This window comes from Corvus kubaryi, unplaced genomic scaffold, assembly GCF_017639235.1.
Source record: "Corvus kubaryi isolate FWS band 111438036 unplaced genomic scaffold, C.kubaryi_AGA036_p1.0 37334, whole genome shotgun sequence".
Lineage (NCBI taxonomy): Eukaryota > Metazoa > Chordata > Aves > Passeriformes > Corvidae > Corvus > Corvus kubaryi.
The window spans coordinates 19,960,997-19,976,518 of NW_024581108.1; the positions used below are offsets into that span (position 1 = coordinate 19,960,997).

General features: G+C 40.4%; 1 long non-coding RNA gene across 1 annotated transcript; it reads left to right on the top strand.

Annotated features, from left to right (window-relative positions):
- Nucleotides 1-530: 530 nt before the first annotated feature.
- LOC121665850 lies at nt 531-15,419 on the top strand. The gene is made up of 3 exons (XR_006016504.1): nt 531-651; nt 11,966-12,050; nt 15,337-15,419. It is a non-coding gene; the product is annotated as an uncharacterized LOC121665850 (long non-coding RNA).
- The last annotated feature ends 103 nt before the right edge of the window (nt 15,420-15,522 follow it).

The window sequence follows — 15,522 nt, forward strand, 5'->3', positions numbered from 1 at the left end:
GGGAAAGGAAAAAAAAATGGAGAAAGAAGGACAGCGAGAGAAAGAAAGATTTCTCACCGGCTCTCAGCACAGCCTGCCCCACCACACAGGCACTCAAAATGTCGGTGCTCCCGGAGGACTCTGCCGGGGTCCCCGGGGAGGAGGGAGGGTCGCGCCGGCCGAGGTGCGGGCAGGTCGGGCGGCCCCCGGGGAGCGCCCGGGCTCGGGGCCGCGGGGCGGGGGGGCCGCGCCCGGCTCCGAAACCGTTACTTTGACTCCTGCGGCTCCGCTCCCCTTGCTCTTCCTGTCCAAATAATTTTAAATTTACGCGCCTTAAATAACAGTCTGATTTTATTTATTTAGTTTCCTCCGCGGGCTCCGCCGCCGCTTCGCTGCGCCCCGGCCCCCGCCGCCAGGCCCGGGGCGGCCGCCGGCCGGGCAGCGCTGCGCGGCCCCGGGGCTCGGGACACCCCGGCCGCCCCCGCCACCTCTCTCCCGCCGCCGCCGCAACTCGCACTGCGCCCCATTTTTTTTTTTTTTTCCTCTCTTCTCCTTCTTCCTTTCTCTTTTTTTTTTTTTTTTTCCTTTTCTCTTTTTCCCTCCCTTTCCTCCCTCTCCCCGCAGCCGGGACTGGAGTCTCCTCAGCGTAACTCCGGTGCTTTCGCAGCCGCAGTGAGTACAGAGAAGGGACCCACGTCTTGCCGGGGGGATGTTTCTAACACATCTTTGTGGCCGCTGCCGGGCGGCGGCGGCGGCGGGGCTCCCGCTGCTGCGCCGGGCTCTCCTCCCCCAGCCCCGCGTCCAGGGAGGCAGAAGCATCTTCTCCCAGCACAGCTCACGTTAGAAGGCAAAACCAAGCAGGTTTGTCTCCAGGTTTCCTTTAAAAAAATGGCTAGCAAGGTGTATCTACCAGCAGGAGCTTTTCATAATCTTGTGTTACATTTGAAAATCAGACAGGCGAGAGAGGGGGGAGGAAAAATCCACGCTTCTTGGCTTCTGTGTCACAGAGGCGAGAAAATTATCTTCGGATGTAAAGTACATGGCACATTTCTGAGAGCCAGATGTGCTAAGCCTGGCTCTGCAGCCCTAATTTACAGAGCCTCACTCAGAAAAAAAAAAATAATTCACTTCTGCCATGGCTCTGAGTGGTAAAATGGCTTCTGCGTTTTGAAGAAGCACACCAGGGACATTTTACAGTGCCAAAGGCTCTTGCTTGTCATTTTGTACTTTTTCCCTGTTTGAATTACCTTTCAGCACAGTATCAGTTGTAATTGTGCGAAGTTCAGCTTAAGGATCTATGAGGAAGAGAACTCTCCGATGCTGAATACTTCAGAATAACCTTGACCTTTCATTACTGCTTATCCTACAAGATAAGTCATGCAGGGAAAGCAGGGAATTGGGCAAGGCACCTGCAAAAGAACAACTGAAATGGCTCTATTTTTAAACTAGTGTTAAAATAGCTTCTGAATCTGACAAAACAAGGGGCACTCGGGCTAAAAGACAAAATCTAGAGCTTGGTGGCAAAATTCAGTTTGACACACACAGGACCCCGAGCCAATTTCCTCATCCCCAGATGCATTTTGTGCCCTTAGTGCAACCAGACTCAAACTGCCAGAAAGGGTAAATTCCCTCTGAAAGAAACTGAATCAGCCAAAAGTATAATCAGCTTTTCAGGGAAGTACAAGACCACTGAACCATGTTTCCAGTTGCATTTCTTTGTTCCTCTGTAACTGTTTTCTGATATTTGTAGCAGTAATTATAAGGACCACTAGCATTTATGAGAGTCTTTTAAATTAAAGAAGCCTAATTCTGTCTAGGAAGCTGGAAACATTTTCTTCACAGTGCAGCCACTAAGAGGTTAAAGTCGATTCACAGTTCCTGTGAAAGTTTTCCTTCAGCAGATAGTGCCTATCAAGATGGTCTTTCTTTCTCCTGTTACACCCTGAGAGCAGGAAACGGGGCAGCATTTATATTGCAACACAGCCCTCTTCACTCCTCAATATTAAGATTATTACCAGCACAATGATATTTTAATGAACATTTTTATACACAAAGCTAATGAACATTTAAAGGAAAATACACACAGCACAAACCACAATAAAATGCGATGCCTTGTAGGAACACTGAGTATTCAAAAGCTTTTCAGGGTTTGACCTTAATGAAACACAAGAGCAATCCTGGGTACAGATCACATTTATATGCGGAGTATATTGCAGGCCAGAATGAGGGCTTCTGCAAAAGTTAATTGTAATTTTCTGGGGAGGGAGGATCGCATGTTCAGGCCTGAAGTTATTAACATCTATTCTGATGGAAATAGGGACATTGGGATACACTTTGTCAAATCAAAAAGAGTACTTTCTGCTTCAGATATGTTACCCTAGAGGTGATGTACCACCATTTGAAAATCTGCACTTCCCAATCAGGCATGCCAGGATGGCAGCGAATTGATCAGTCAGGAACTTTTGCTTGCATATAGTAATGCTGGAGAAAAGGCAGAGGAGATTTTCAGTCTACACTAGCTGGAATATGCACAGGCCTGGGAACCAAGCCGTTAACTCTAAATGCTTCTTACAGGATGGACTTTTTAAAATTTTCTGAAAGAATTACACTCTGTTAGAAAAAGCAGTTTTCTCTCTGTACATAACATAGTCCTCGAGGGTGTGACTGTAGGTACACAAACAAAGCTATACTTAATCTCTCTAAGAGAATTTTGTAGAGAACATCTGTCAAAGAGAAAAGTGTATTTGTTTCATGAGCACTGTAACACTTAGTAATATCACCTCCTTGCACCAACATATATGCTTTAAATAGTGTGATGTCTGTGGATTTTTCAGATGTAATTTGTTTTAGCTCCTGTAAATAAGGGCTGCAGACAAAGAGCTGTGCTACACTGTGATAGAGTAACAGTATCCACAATCCAGCACAGTATGCATGTATTGGAGAGAACAACAATTTCCTTCCTGTACAAGCACTTTAATTTATGGAAACATACTGTTTTGTGTAAAGAAGGTAGTAGATAATTAACAGTATTCATTTAATCTAATTATAGGCCTCTGAGGCAAAAAGCTGACACTTTCCATTGTGGTATATTCAGGGAAGTTAATTGAAACAACATTGCAGCCACAAGGCATAACATGCCCATCATATATTTGATACTAATTCTTTTCTCAAAAACGGGATGAATCTGATGCTCGCTAGAGATAAGAATTGCTGTTACTCACTCGAGTAAGGAAAGTCTGGGGAACCTCATTATGCAATGCTGCAGTGCACTGCAATATCTCTGCAATTCCAGAGCAAACCACAGACAACTTAATTTGCCAAATTGCGAGACAGTTTTGTAATGTACACAAGTATCTAGTACAAATTAAGAAAAGATTGAACACATTTTTAGCTGGGACGTAGGTCAGAATTTTAACAGAGATCTGCCTCAAGAAGCAATAGGTCAATGTACCAACTTTTAGCTCTGTTTAATCTTTAGGAGGAACCAAGCAGTAACAGCAACCTTACCCTAGGAGTTGTTATTAGAAGTGTAATTTGTGGATTTAAGCTATCAGTATGACAAACAGATACACAGACAGCAAATCAACACTTGCAGCTCCCAAGTATATGTTAAAAAAGCATGTCAGACCATGTGCAGACTAATTTTTTCTATCACCTGATACACACCAACAACTCAACTTTCTGACAGCAGTGCTGCTTTCATTCTCAAAAGGAAAGTAAAGCTCAGTTCTGCAAAGCTTGCCTTCAGCTTGCAGAAAATGTGACAGACCAAACATGCTGTTTGTGGGAAAGCATTTGCCATTTATATTAAAAAATTTGGAATTTCTTTAACATAAATGGCAAATGCTTGCAAGCTGAATCACCATGATAGGGGCAAATTTCAGTGTTTCTCCCTGCTTTGCCACTGGAGGAGTAGAACTGGTGTCTCTGCAGCTCCAGCAGCACCACGGGGCAGCCCTCCCTGGCTGCTGCTCAGTGACCTCCACCTCTGCTTTGCCCATGGGCAGCACCCAGCCCTCTCCCACTCTCTGTTCCTGTGTCTCCAGGCAGTGTTCCTGTCTAGTGGGAGGTAAAATTGCCAAGGCAGTGCTGCTGACCCCTGTGATGAATTACACACAATGTAATGGGGATGGTGCAAGCCTTCTTAGAGGACAAACACCCACAGTGAAAGGCCATCGAGCTGAGTGCAGGGCCTTGCTTTGCTCTGCCAGTGAGAGACACTGCTGGCAGCCCTACCTATCATTTCAAAATTACTTGTAGCATTTTCGAATGTATTCTGCAGAAAGACTTTTTACTGTGGTTAAAAAAGCCGTATATTGTACTTTAGGCACTAGAATGTTTGTTAACAAAATCAGAGAGAGGAAGCCTGAAAAATAAACAGATAATGACATGCGGTCACCTTAACTCCAGGGCTCTGGCTCAAGACATCCAGAATATGCGATAAAGATCTCTAACAAGAAAAGAAAATGTGGCTATAGATGTTAGTCATACCTGATTCCTGTTCCTATACCATTACAGATAAATCACAATTTGCATATATGTCTGACTCAGAAAATCAGCTTATTCTCAGAGTTCAGTCTGTACTCACACCCCTTCTTTCCCTTGATGCTTTCTTCTGCCTGGCTCCTGCCTTCTTTTTCTCCTCTGTGCTGTTTTAAGGTAACTCCTAGCTCTTTCTCTTCCACGCTGTGTTTATCCAGCTCTCCATTCCCTGGCTCCTGCCTTCTTACACACTTCACACTCTATTTTCATCTCCTAGTTTCCCTTGCTTCATCTGCACATCCACCCTCTTATTTTTTTGTAATTATTTCCTCCGGCATCTTATCTTTATCTCCATGATGCTTATTAACCTCCTTACCTAATATACCATACCCCTTCCCACTGCCTAGCAGAATCTCTTTATGTAAATATGCATAATCTTTTTTTTCCCTTGTCATGCAGAACTGCTTCCACAACTGATTTCTGTCCATGATGTCCTAGGAGAATTATTACTGGTCAGTAATTGTTGTCTCCTTGGACTCTACTGCCTTCATCTCCTCCTTTCTCTCCCTTTCTGCTCCCTGGTTGGAGGCCTCCTCCCAAACTCTTCCACTTTTGTGACCCATCCTCCTTTTCTCAGCAGCAGGACAAAGGGAGGTGATGCACACAGGAGAGGCACCCAGATCTCACAGGAAGGGAGGAGCACTTGTGGTCCCCATTGCCTCAGGCACAGGCAGTACCCACTGCTCCAGGAAAGCCACCGAACACGGAGCACACTCCGTCAGCTCGGGCTGGCCTTTGGAAAATTTAACAAAATGACAAAAGCAAACCATTCTTAACCAATCACATGCAAACTGAGGTTTTTTTTTTCTGAGTCTTACAACTTTTTTTTACATTTGGATGCACATCTGTGAAACCACAGCAGCGGTACTGCCAAATTCCAAGTTGCTGCTTTAAAGGTGCATGGATGAAAGTAGACCAGCAACAGTGTTTCATTTCAAATTCCTTCTGTAATGGGGATACCAACACTTCTGAATGAAGCAACCAGATTATTATTTTTTAATAGGGGCAAAATATTTTTTTAACCTTGTTCTTGAAAATTACTACAGTGGTTTAGCTGGCAACTGCCAAAACTTAAACCTGAGGCAGACGCTTGGCTTGGAAAATACCAGCCCAAACAGTGACAAGCAACCGAAAACTGGATGTTATTATGAAGCACTGGACAAGGTTAAGCAGAGAAGTGGAAGACTTTTAAGTGACCTGCAATGAATTTCTTAATAAAAACTTTGTTGAAATAAGCAGAACTCGGTCAGATTTCACCTTTTTGGGTGAATATATTTCCTCTGAAAACAAAAAGGAAAATAAAGGAAAATAAACCCAGAGTGTTCTGATGTGAAGAGGGAGAGGGGAGTGTGCTCAGCTGAGATTGGGAGCACTATGATTGAGGACTGGACCACTCTCTTTGGCAACAAAACCAACTGTAAAGATCTAAAAAAGTGCAGAAATAAATGATCCAAAAGTATTCTGTGAAGATTAAACTTTACAGAGACGGCAGAGTGAAGGGAGAAAGGAATTGCTGCTGGTGGGAAAATGTCAAAACAACAGAAAGGGAAGTCCAAATATTTTGTTAGCTTTGGAGTTCCTAAATATCCTCGTCAGCGCAGTTTACCATGACAAGCCCCAGGGAAAGCATCATCTAACAGTCCCCCAATGGGCTCCACATCTCCCACAGTTGACTGTTTGCCTTCTGTGAAAACTGAGGCAACTCAGGAGCTGCTCCCTATGCTGGGATGGCACTGGTGGGGGCTGTGGGAGCAGTGGCAGGGAGGGCAGCTGAGGTATGACCTGTTCCAGTCCTGTGCCTGACACGTTCCACTGCCTCCCCGCCAGAGGAGCAGGTTCACAGCAAGAGTTACAGCAATTACCACCGAGTGCTGTTTGGCACCAAAAACTGTCCTCCCATTCCTCTGCTAGGGATGAAAGCAACGGAGTCACGGAAGCCCTTTCTAATGTACAATGGACTGCCTGTTAATTTGCAAGTTACAAGTGTTTTTTGTCTATAAAATTAATACTTTTAAATACTTTCAGCAGATTTAGTGGGTTGTCTGTCATTTGATTGAACCATTGCCTAAATGATATGCTCTTGCTTGAAAAGAAATTATTTCAGGAAGTCCTGTGGCCTTTGTTTTGCAGGAAGCCAGAGGAGGTGAAAATGGTGGTCCCTGTGGCCATCTCACCTCTATCAGTCTGTTTGTCCAGGATTTTAACAGTAAAACTACACTAATGCTGTAAACTTTCTCTGCAGTTAAAATGTTCTGAAATATCTTGCATAGCCTGTGTTTGAAAAATTTTCATTGCATTTAAGCAAAATGCTTCATGTTAATGGTCATGATTATCCAAATTATGGTCAAAATGGTGACCTGTGATAACACTGGCGATCAATATGAAATTAAAACTACTCTAATTTAAAAAAAATCTGCTTTCATAAACAGAAGATTGAAAATTTTTGCTAGGTGCTGCTGTTTGGCATACAAATTCTTTTGCCTTTCTTAAATATGTATGTGTTTGTTATGTCTAGATTTCTTTTTGGGTTTAAGACTAGGCCTGGCCTGGCAGTGCTTAGTTCTGGGACCACTGCAACACTTACACAACGTACATTACTCTCAAAGGTATCTTACACTCAGCACATTCTTCCTTCTGATACAGTTTCCGTTTTATTAAAAAGAAAAGCAGTAAACGTGAGGTTTAAGGGTAACAGAAAACTTGGCCTGGCAACATGTTCTAATGAACCACAAAGCAGCTTTCAAAAAGAAAAAGTAGCAGGAAGTTCTTTCATACCGGGTATTAAAAATAGACTGCACCAAGTCCTGGAATGCACACGGCAGTTATGTAATGATTTTTCAGTGACATGCATTAGGAAATATTCTCAGTACATGTTTTTCCTTCCTAACACCCAGTTTACTTCTCTGAAGTTTGGAAATTCTTCACATGGATGATTCTTAGAAGTCTAAAATTATAATGTTCATTGGAATAACCTATCAATTAGCCAGCCACATAATGACAACATCTAATGGTACAATTGAAGTATTTGAATTTAATATACCATTTTCATAATGGTACAATATGAAACACACGATGGAATCCAATTTTTTTCCCCACAAGTTAGGCTTAATTTATTTCTGGCAATGTAATGATTTTGCACTGGAGACACTAAAAGAGAGAAACCATTTTGAGTACATATCCTAAATATTGAGAACATCAGCTCCCTTGGAGCATAGAGAAGTCTCCCAAACATTTCAAAAAGGTTTAAATGTTATTGGGTACTTTCTATAAATGGAAGGACTGAGGGGAGCCAGAACAGCTCTATCTAGTTTCCACCATGCTGAGGAAACTAAATGGTAAATTATTTTGAAGAATGTCTTCCTCGGACTTTTCTTTAGAGATTTCCCAAAGGTCTAGGCTCTGGATCTTTGCCGTATAATTTCAGAAGGTAATAAAGGAGTTAGAAAACACTTGAAATCTAACTTTTGGGTTTTCACAGTTGTATTGTTTTCTTGAATTACTCAGTGTTCAGAACAGTCTGCAACATCCTCTGCCTATAGCAAGAGTATCACACAAGGAAGGCAGCATTATTTCCTTGTTTGCTCACAACCTTTTCTGCCTTTTCTGCTAAAAGCCACAAGCCCTCCCATGACCTCTAGACTTCCATGGCCACCATGACCTTAATCACGACCATTTTTAGTTTCAATTTATACTTCAAACTCAGCAAAATTCCCTGCTGGGAAGGCTCACACATCTCTCCCACGTGTGTCACACACACTGTCAGTATTTCCTAGATTGCCATGTATCAAGATGTACCCAGAAGCACAATTACAGACATTTTTCATCACCCACTTATGTCACTGATGGAGAGTGATAGGAAGTATTATGGCAAGTGAAATTCTGTCCAATTTTGGCTCCTACTAACAGCTAATATAGTGGAGATTAAATACCAGGAGATCCTAAATGGTCATTTATGACCATGGTAAAGCAATGAGTCTTTTTTTAAGATGAGTAGAACTCTTAAGTGTTAGGTCTGGCTTTACTGATATATCTTTGAAATATTTTCAGAGCTAAAAATGCTTTTTGTGGAGCAAGTGAAGCTCCACACTGTTCTTTTTGAGAACAGAGAAAAACCTGATCAAAGTACAATCAGATAAAACATCTGATTTATTTTCTCTCCTTACTGTTCTGGGGAATGACAGAATTAAAAAAATCCATGTTTGACATGTGAACAAACTGTACCACATCCAAAATACTTCATTCTGGAAAGACATAAGAAAGCAACCCAAGAAAAAGTTAGCATCTTGTAGGGAACCTGTTTGTTTGATAAAATATTAAGAAACATCTTAATTGGCAGTCTGAAATAAAATGAAAAGGGGCATATTGAATTGATGTAAAAAATTCATTTTAGAAGAAGAGGTAGGAAGTGAGCCCCACAGCTGAGATGACAAACATCATTTTATAAGATCAAAGTGTCTTTAAGGCCATAAAATGAAAGAGAAACTGGTTATTAACACATTCACTTGCTTCTAAATGCTGTTATACAAATATATTTCTGGGAATCCAGTGCCTAAAAAGTAATTTGTGAATAAGTCAATACTTATTTTTCTGCACTAATACATAGGCAAAGCTTGAGCTGTTTATGAGGGGAGGAACAGGGTTTCATGCATAGTATTCAGCAGTGCTCCCACTTACAGGAAGACTCATCATTCAGCCTGATTAGTTTACAGGAACTGAAGCAAACAACATTCTGTGTTTTCCTACATATTTTATGACTATTTTCATATAAGCAAAAATCAGACTTTGTCCTTGTTAAGGACATTTTAGAGCAAATAGAGAATTACAGGCTCTTGTTTAATCTAACTCCTCTGCAAGCTTTGCTTCACTCAGCCACTTGTGAATATTTCTGAGTTTTATTTGATATATTAACTTATTTTCCTATGAGATTTGCTGTCACTTAATGTGATATTCAAGGTCAACACTGCAAATGTATTTGTAAAGGAAAGTTTCTGTTTTGGCTGAATTTAAAACCTCAAGTGTTTTCTGTCCCCAAACAAACATGGGAGACCTCATTTGCATATTTGGAGGAAAAAAATACTTTTTTTCCCCCCAAATTTGCTCTTTGCTTGCAATTTTCCTTTTTCACACAAACCTTTTTTCTCTCCATTAAAGTTGCTGATGTGTCTAAATTAACAAATCATATTGTTATATTCATAAATGGGGCAAATTTGAGCTCACCTCTGAAACCCAAAGCAAAGCTCTGCCACACCACATTTCCATCTGCTTTCCAGAAAGGCTGGGATTATCCTGTAGCACTGAAGCTCTGCTTTCACAGTGGGAAGGAGTTCTGGATTTTACACTGTTTGCTGGCTATGCACAACAGAAGAATACACAATACCATCTGAGCTTGGGACAATTAACAGGATGTCTTTAGAATATTTTTATTACGTTAATCTTTTCTTTTGCTTGAGCCAGCATTCCCCTTGAGAGGAAAAGAAATGATGCTGAGACAACTTACTATTGCAAATTAATTGTATGGTCCATTTCCCAAGCATTTAATTTGGCCATGGCAACCTGTTTAACTCAAATGAGTTGTCAAAAAGTGACACAAAAGAGAGGCCAAGTTCTTTAGAGGTGGCCAGTAATTTTAAAGGATGAAGGGAAATGGCTGGCATGATTGCTTTTGTCCAAGTAAAGCCTCTTCTAAATAGTGTGAGGGAAAATCAAGTGATTTGGCCTCACCAAAATTCATGCTACTTGAGACCTTTTGGAAATGTTGATTGAAGACAAACTCTGGACCAGAACTAAAAAGAGCAAAAACATATGAAACATGAAAGAAAAAAGTATAGCATTACTTACTTCTCACAACAGATAAGTCTGAAAATTGGGGTGTAAGTTTGGGGTAGGAACTGGGATAGATGCACCTGCTCCAACCTGAGCCACTTACATGCGAGGCAGGTCTCTATCTGCACAAGTGAAGAGGTCAATACATGAGATCACTTTTGCTTCCAAGCCAACAGGTCTGAACTTGATATTTTAGAGCATGGCTTGTTTTTTTCTTTCTTAGCTCTGGTATTCTAGAAGTATTTCCATGTGTGTAGCCCTTGCCTGAGTCCACCCTTGGTATGTGGACCTCTGTGATTGAGCCATCCTGGATTCCTTAACCCATTGCCTCCAGCTTTCCCAGCCTCCTGCCTGGGTGCTTCTCTCACAGTTGTATGGATTTCAGCTTTTCAAAGTACAGTTTGATTCATTCTCTCAAAACAGAAACTTATCTTCAGCATAAATATTTTTGGAACCACAAAGGTATAATTTTAGAGTTAAATAATCACATTTTTCTGGGAAAACTTAGAGGCAGTGGGTAACGCAGATTAGGATTTGGCACTTTATCAGACTCTCAAGGAATCTCTTCCTGAGTAAACTCTGTTTCACTGGGAATACATATTGTTCAGGAAGCAACAGTTAAAATTTTCTTTGCCACAGAAGAAAGTGGTCTCTCACCTCAAAGAAGACTTCTACCAGCCTGATCACTCTCTTTAATGATGTATCCCTCTTCCATGAAGCAGATATAACCAAATACTTCTGATAGGCAATTACTCTTTGAGACTAGGACATAGATACTTCAGTTAGAGGGAGTAGAAGACTAAAGGACATGAATAAAAATTTGGAATGGATGAAATACTTATAATGGTGCATTTTGAAGATAACCAGTTCCCATTTTGTTTGCGTGTCCTAGAGATGACTTCTTTTCAGATAATTACTTTTCATAAATTTAGATTCCAGAGAAGTATGATTCACAGAAGTGCAGGGATTCCTTTTATTAAGCTGACCTTGAAGAACAGATCTGTTTCATTCTGTGCTTAGTCTCCTCTTCCCTGCCTCCTCTTATCACTTTGGAGCAGCCAGAACCATCAGTGATGTTCCCTCTGCAGGCTCCGGGCTCCTGCCAGCTCGACTGCCCTGCAGATGGTGGCCAGGAGCAAAGCTCTTTGCAGGGTCTGGGCACAAACTTGTTCTAAATGTTACTCAAAAACCCTGATCTGATTCTTGGTACCAGATATCCATTCATTTATTAAGAACAAACACAGTAGACAACTAATGCTGCACTTTTTCTGTTATTCAAACCTGCTGCTAACAATGAAGAAGATGATGTCATTCCCTGGATGTGACAAAGGACTAATATTATATGCAGTAAAAACAATGAGTCAACAGTTTCTATGCCCTTGAGGTCAAACCATTCAGCAGTTTTGAAAGTAGACTGTTCTTTTTTTGTGCACAGAGCTTGTTGTATATTAACACAAAATGTGTAAAATCAAGATAAATTTGAAAAAAAAAAGAATTTTTGTTTCAAAGGGAATTTTTCAAAGTAAAAGTCAAATGAAAATATCCTATAACATAAACTAACAGATAATTTTTTTCCTCACAGATGTTAATTATAATATTGCAAAACTCTTTCCTTTTTTAGGTCAAAGATACATTATCCATGTTAAGTTATTATTTGTACGATTCTGAGAGGCACTTTGCAGTTCCCAGTAACAGGAGTATGAACTGTGAGTATTCATGCATAACTAAATAAAATGGAATTTTCTGCAGATATTTTGTAATGGCCTGAAAGATAAGAAAGACCTTTAACATGAAAATGTGTTTTGATGGACAACTGAAAGCAAGGAGTCTAACAATGGAAATTTCTCAGATTTTCTGGAATAGATGAGGAATTGACCAAATCCTGACCACCTCTAATAGCTGCATCTAGCTCAGGCTAGTGGAAGAAATGCTGTGTTCATATAGATCCTTCCTTCAGCAACTCTAAAACCTTTGTGGAGGATTATTATCCTGCTCATACAGACTGTGAAACCGCAGCACAGAGAAGTGATAGCTCAAGGTCGTTTAAAAGTCAGGAGAGTTTGGAAGAGAACTCAGATTTCTCAATCCCTGTCCAGCACTCTGCCCACTGGGCTCCATTGCCTCACTGAGGATCTGCCTGATAAAGCTCCTCTTCCAAACTGGACAGAATTTAACAACTTTGAGGAGTTTCAATTCATAATATTGCTGTTTATAATAATTTTATTTGATGGGAAAACAGACTTGCCTAACTACATCAGGTTCAAGTGCAAGGGAGTCCTAGGCCACCTGCAGGATCCACTTCTGTTATTACCCTTGCGGACCAAATTTAGAGACAGGAAAGCAAACTGGATTACATCTAGATGGGCTTCTATAGGAAGAAATATCATTTTGCCTGCATTGACCCTATCTGACTATGTTTTAGATTAAAATTAATCTTAGAGTGGAATAAATAATATTCATCATCCTGACGATTAATTGAAATGAAATCTTAGACTCTGAATCCCAAGGAATTTCTTCTGAAATGCTGTCGAAGTGCTGGATAAAGTCTTCTAAGCTTGTGCTGACCACTTCAGTGTGTCACCTAAAATAACTGCAAATGGGTTCAGGCACAGCTTGTCCAGTGCATCCCAGGCCCAAGTGATTACTTATCCAAAATGTGGAGGAGCACATCTGGCAGCCCAGCTGGTCAGTGTCCTGACAGATGTATTGGAGAAGGAAATGCAGGAGGCATGGCTCAGGCTGATCTTTAAACTCTGCTTAAGGAACTCTTACCTTGTTGAGTATTTAGTAGAATACTTAAATCAAATATTTAAGACCTAAAGACGACTCAGTTGTTTTGGGGGTTCTGTTATATTGCTTAAGTGAGACCAGAAATCTTGTTAGAGCACTTCAATTGAAACATAGACATTTCTACTAAAAATTGCTCTTATAAACTCAAACAACAATCAGACAAATTTCAGACAAGGCAAAATAAAGAGACTAAAGCAACTTACAGAATTTCCTCTGGATGTCTCAAGCTAATTGCAAATCCTATGGCCTGGTATTTTCATTTCCACAGTCACAATTAAGGGCACAATGATTTTGATGTCATGTAAGAGGGATGAAATACATTTCCCATGTGAAATTAAAGTCTCCTCTTCAAGTTATGTGATATTTTTGCAGGCAACATGTCTTACTGCCTAATGAAAGCCAAAGCCTGAATGTACTGCAGGAAGATTCACACATGCTGCAGCCATGTAGGTGTGCTGTTTGACACCAGTGACACACAAAAATATAAATATATCTGATTAAAGTTATTATTGTCTATTTAATAAGCAGACTTAGGAACTACAAATAAAAATAGAGGCTCATATCCTAGTGTGTTCCAAGAAGAGATCATCACCTGATCTTTGTTTTTACAGCTCTGATCCCTGCAACCACTGTGAAAACTTGCATAAGTACTCTAAGCATGATTGAAGCTACTCCTTTGTTAAATGGGGTATTACAAGTTAAAACCAGGGACAGAGATTCCTATTCAGGAAAATAGTGAAGATCTTAATTAAAATTAAACATATCTTAGCATTACTTTGTAAATCAAATCTTACTTAAGCAGCTGACACTTCCAAAAGAAGATTGTAACAAGGCTACCCCAATGCAAAGGCATATTAATATCAGGAGGCATCAGCAACATTATCATTTCAAAATTTTGTAAGTATGACATTTGGAATAACTATACTTCTGTTCAATGTTAGCTTGACTGTCAGCACAAAAATTTCAGACCATAGCATTTATAAATTTATAAAGGCAAATGTATTGTTAAAGTTAAATAATATAGACGGAAGACAAAAAAAAAGTTTTTCATGAAACTGTGAAACAACTCATTAGGCTTTGGGTGACTTTATGTATGTGTTTGTCACATCACTGTTAGATCTGTTAGTAGGTCAGTCCTTTATTATCTTGCAGTGTCTGTTTAGAACCTCACCCATAACCATAATATCAACAAATCAATGTACACAGTACAGCATCAGCACACCATTGTATTATCAATTTGCAACACTATTACAAATACGAATATAGATTTGCTGTGGGCCAGGGGTCAATATTTTTTGATGTATCAATTTGTTTCACAGTTCTACTGTTACTTTTCTCGTCTATTAAGGCAGGCAAGAATGTTTCATAATATTAAAAAAAAATCCATTTAGCTGGAAGGCCTTTTGAGAGAGCAAAATCTCTGTCTTATTTTCTCTTCCCTGGTAATTTTCTATCATTGGAGGAACAAGAGGGAAACTTGATACTAATTTTAATCTATTTTGCCTGGCAAAACAAAATAAGAAATAGGCACAGCATGCACAACGTGTTACCTATATTTTGTCAGTTTGTGTTGTCTGTGGAGAATAGGTTGGCATACAAAATCAGAAATGGTTATTGCATCCCTCTTCTGAACAGATCCATATCCCCTTCCAGGAAGGAACTTGGGAGAGCCCTGTCTTGATCAGTAATTTCCCTGGGTGCATAGAAAGATCTGAAGCCTACACTGTTAAAGAGAAATGGGGAGAGAGGCTCTGACAGGGGCCTCAACACACACTGTCTCCAGCTGCAGAGCTGAGGGTGAACCCACATCCCACATCCTGGGAGCAGCAGCAGGAACAGATTCCTCCTTCCACACCAAGGTTGGAGGCAATGTGTTCCCAAATCCTGGTTTGGGGATGTAGGATGGAGAACAGACCAGTTCCTGAACCCTAATGTTAGACAAGTATGCACAGAGCAACTTCAGCTAAGTGGGTATGGTGGGTGGGCTTTCTTATTGAGCTGAAGAAATAGGGCAAGATTTTAGTTGGGATCATTTATTTTCTTGCAGAATACATAGTCTGCCCTATCAGTTAGATGGAATTCTTACCCACTCACAGCAACCTTCACATCTAGAATGGTATTACTCATTCTCCTTAACAGAAACCTAGCACTGTGGTTTTGGTGGCACACTGAAAACTTATTTTGAACTTTCTTGTGTTTCAGATGGCAATGCATTGTCTCCCTCCTGATCTTGGATTACAGTCCACACTGAAAAAAAAATTAAAGTGATTTAAAGTTTAAGTGGATTTATTTGTAAATGCTGGTTGTGGCCTTCCCATAACGAATCAGCTTTTTCCCCTAAAAGTGTTGCCAAGTACTAGTTAGGAAATTATCTATTTTCCCTTGCAA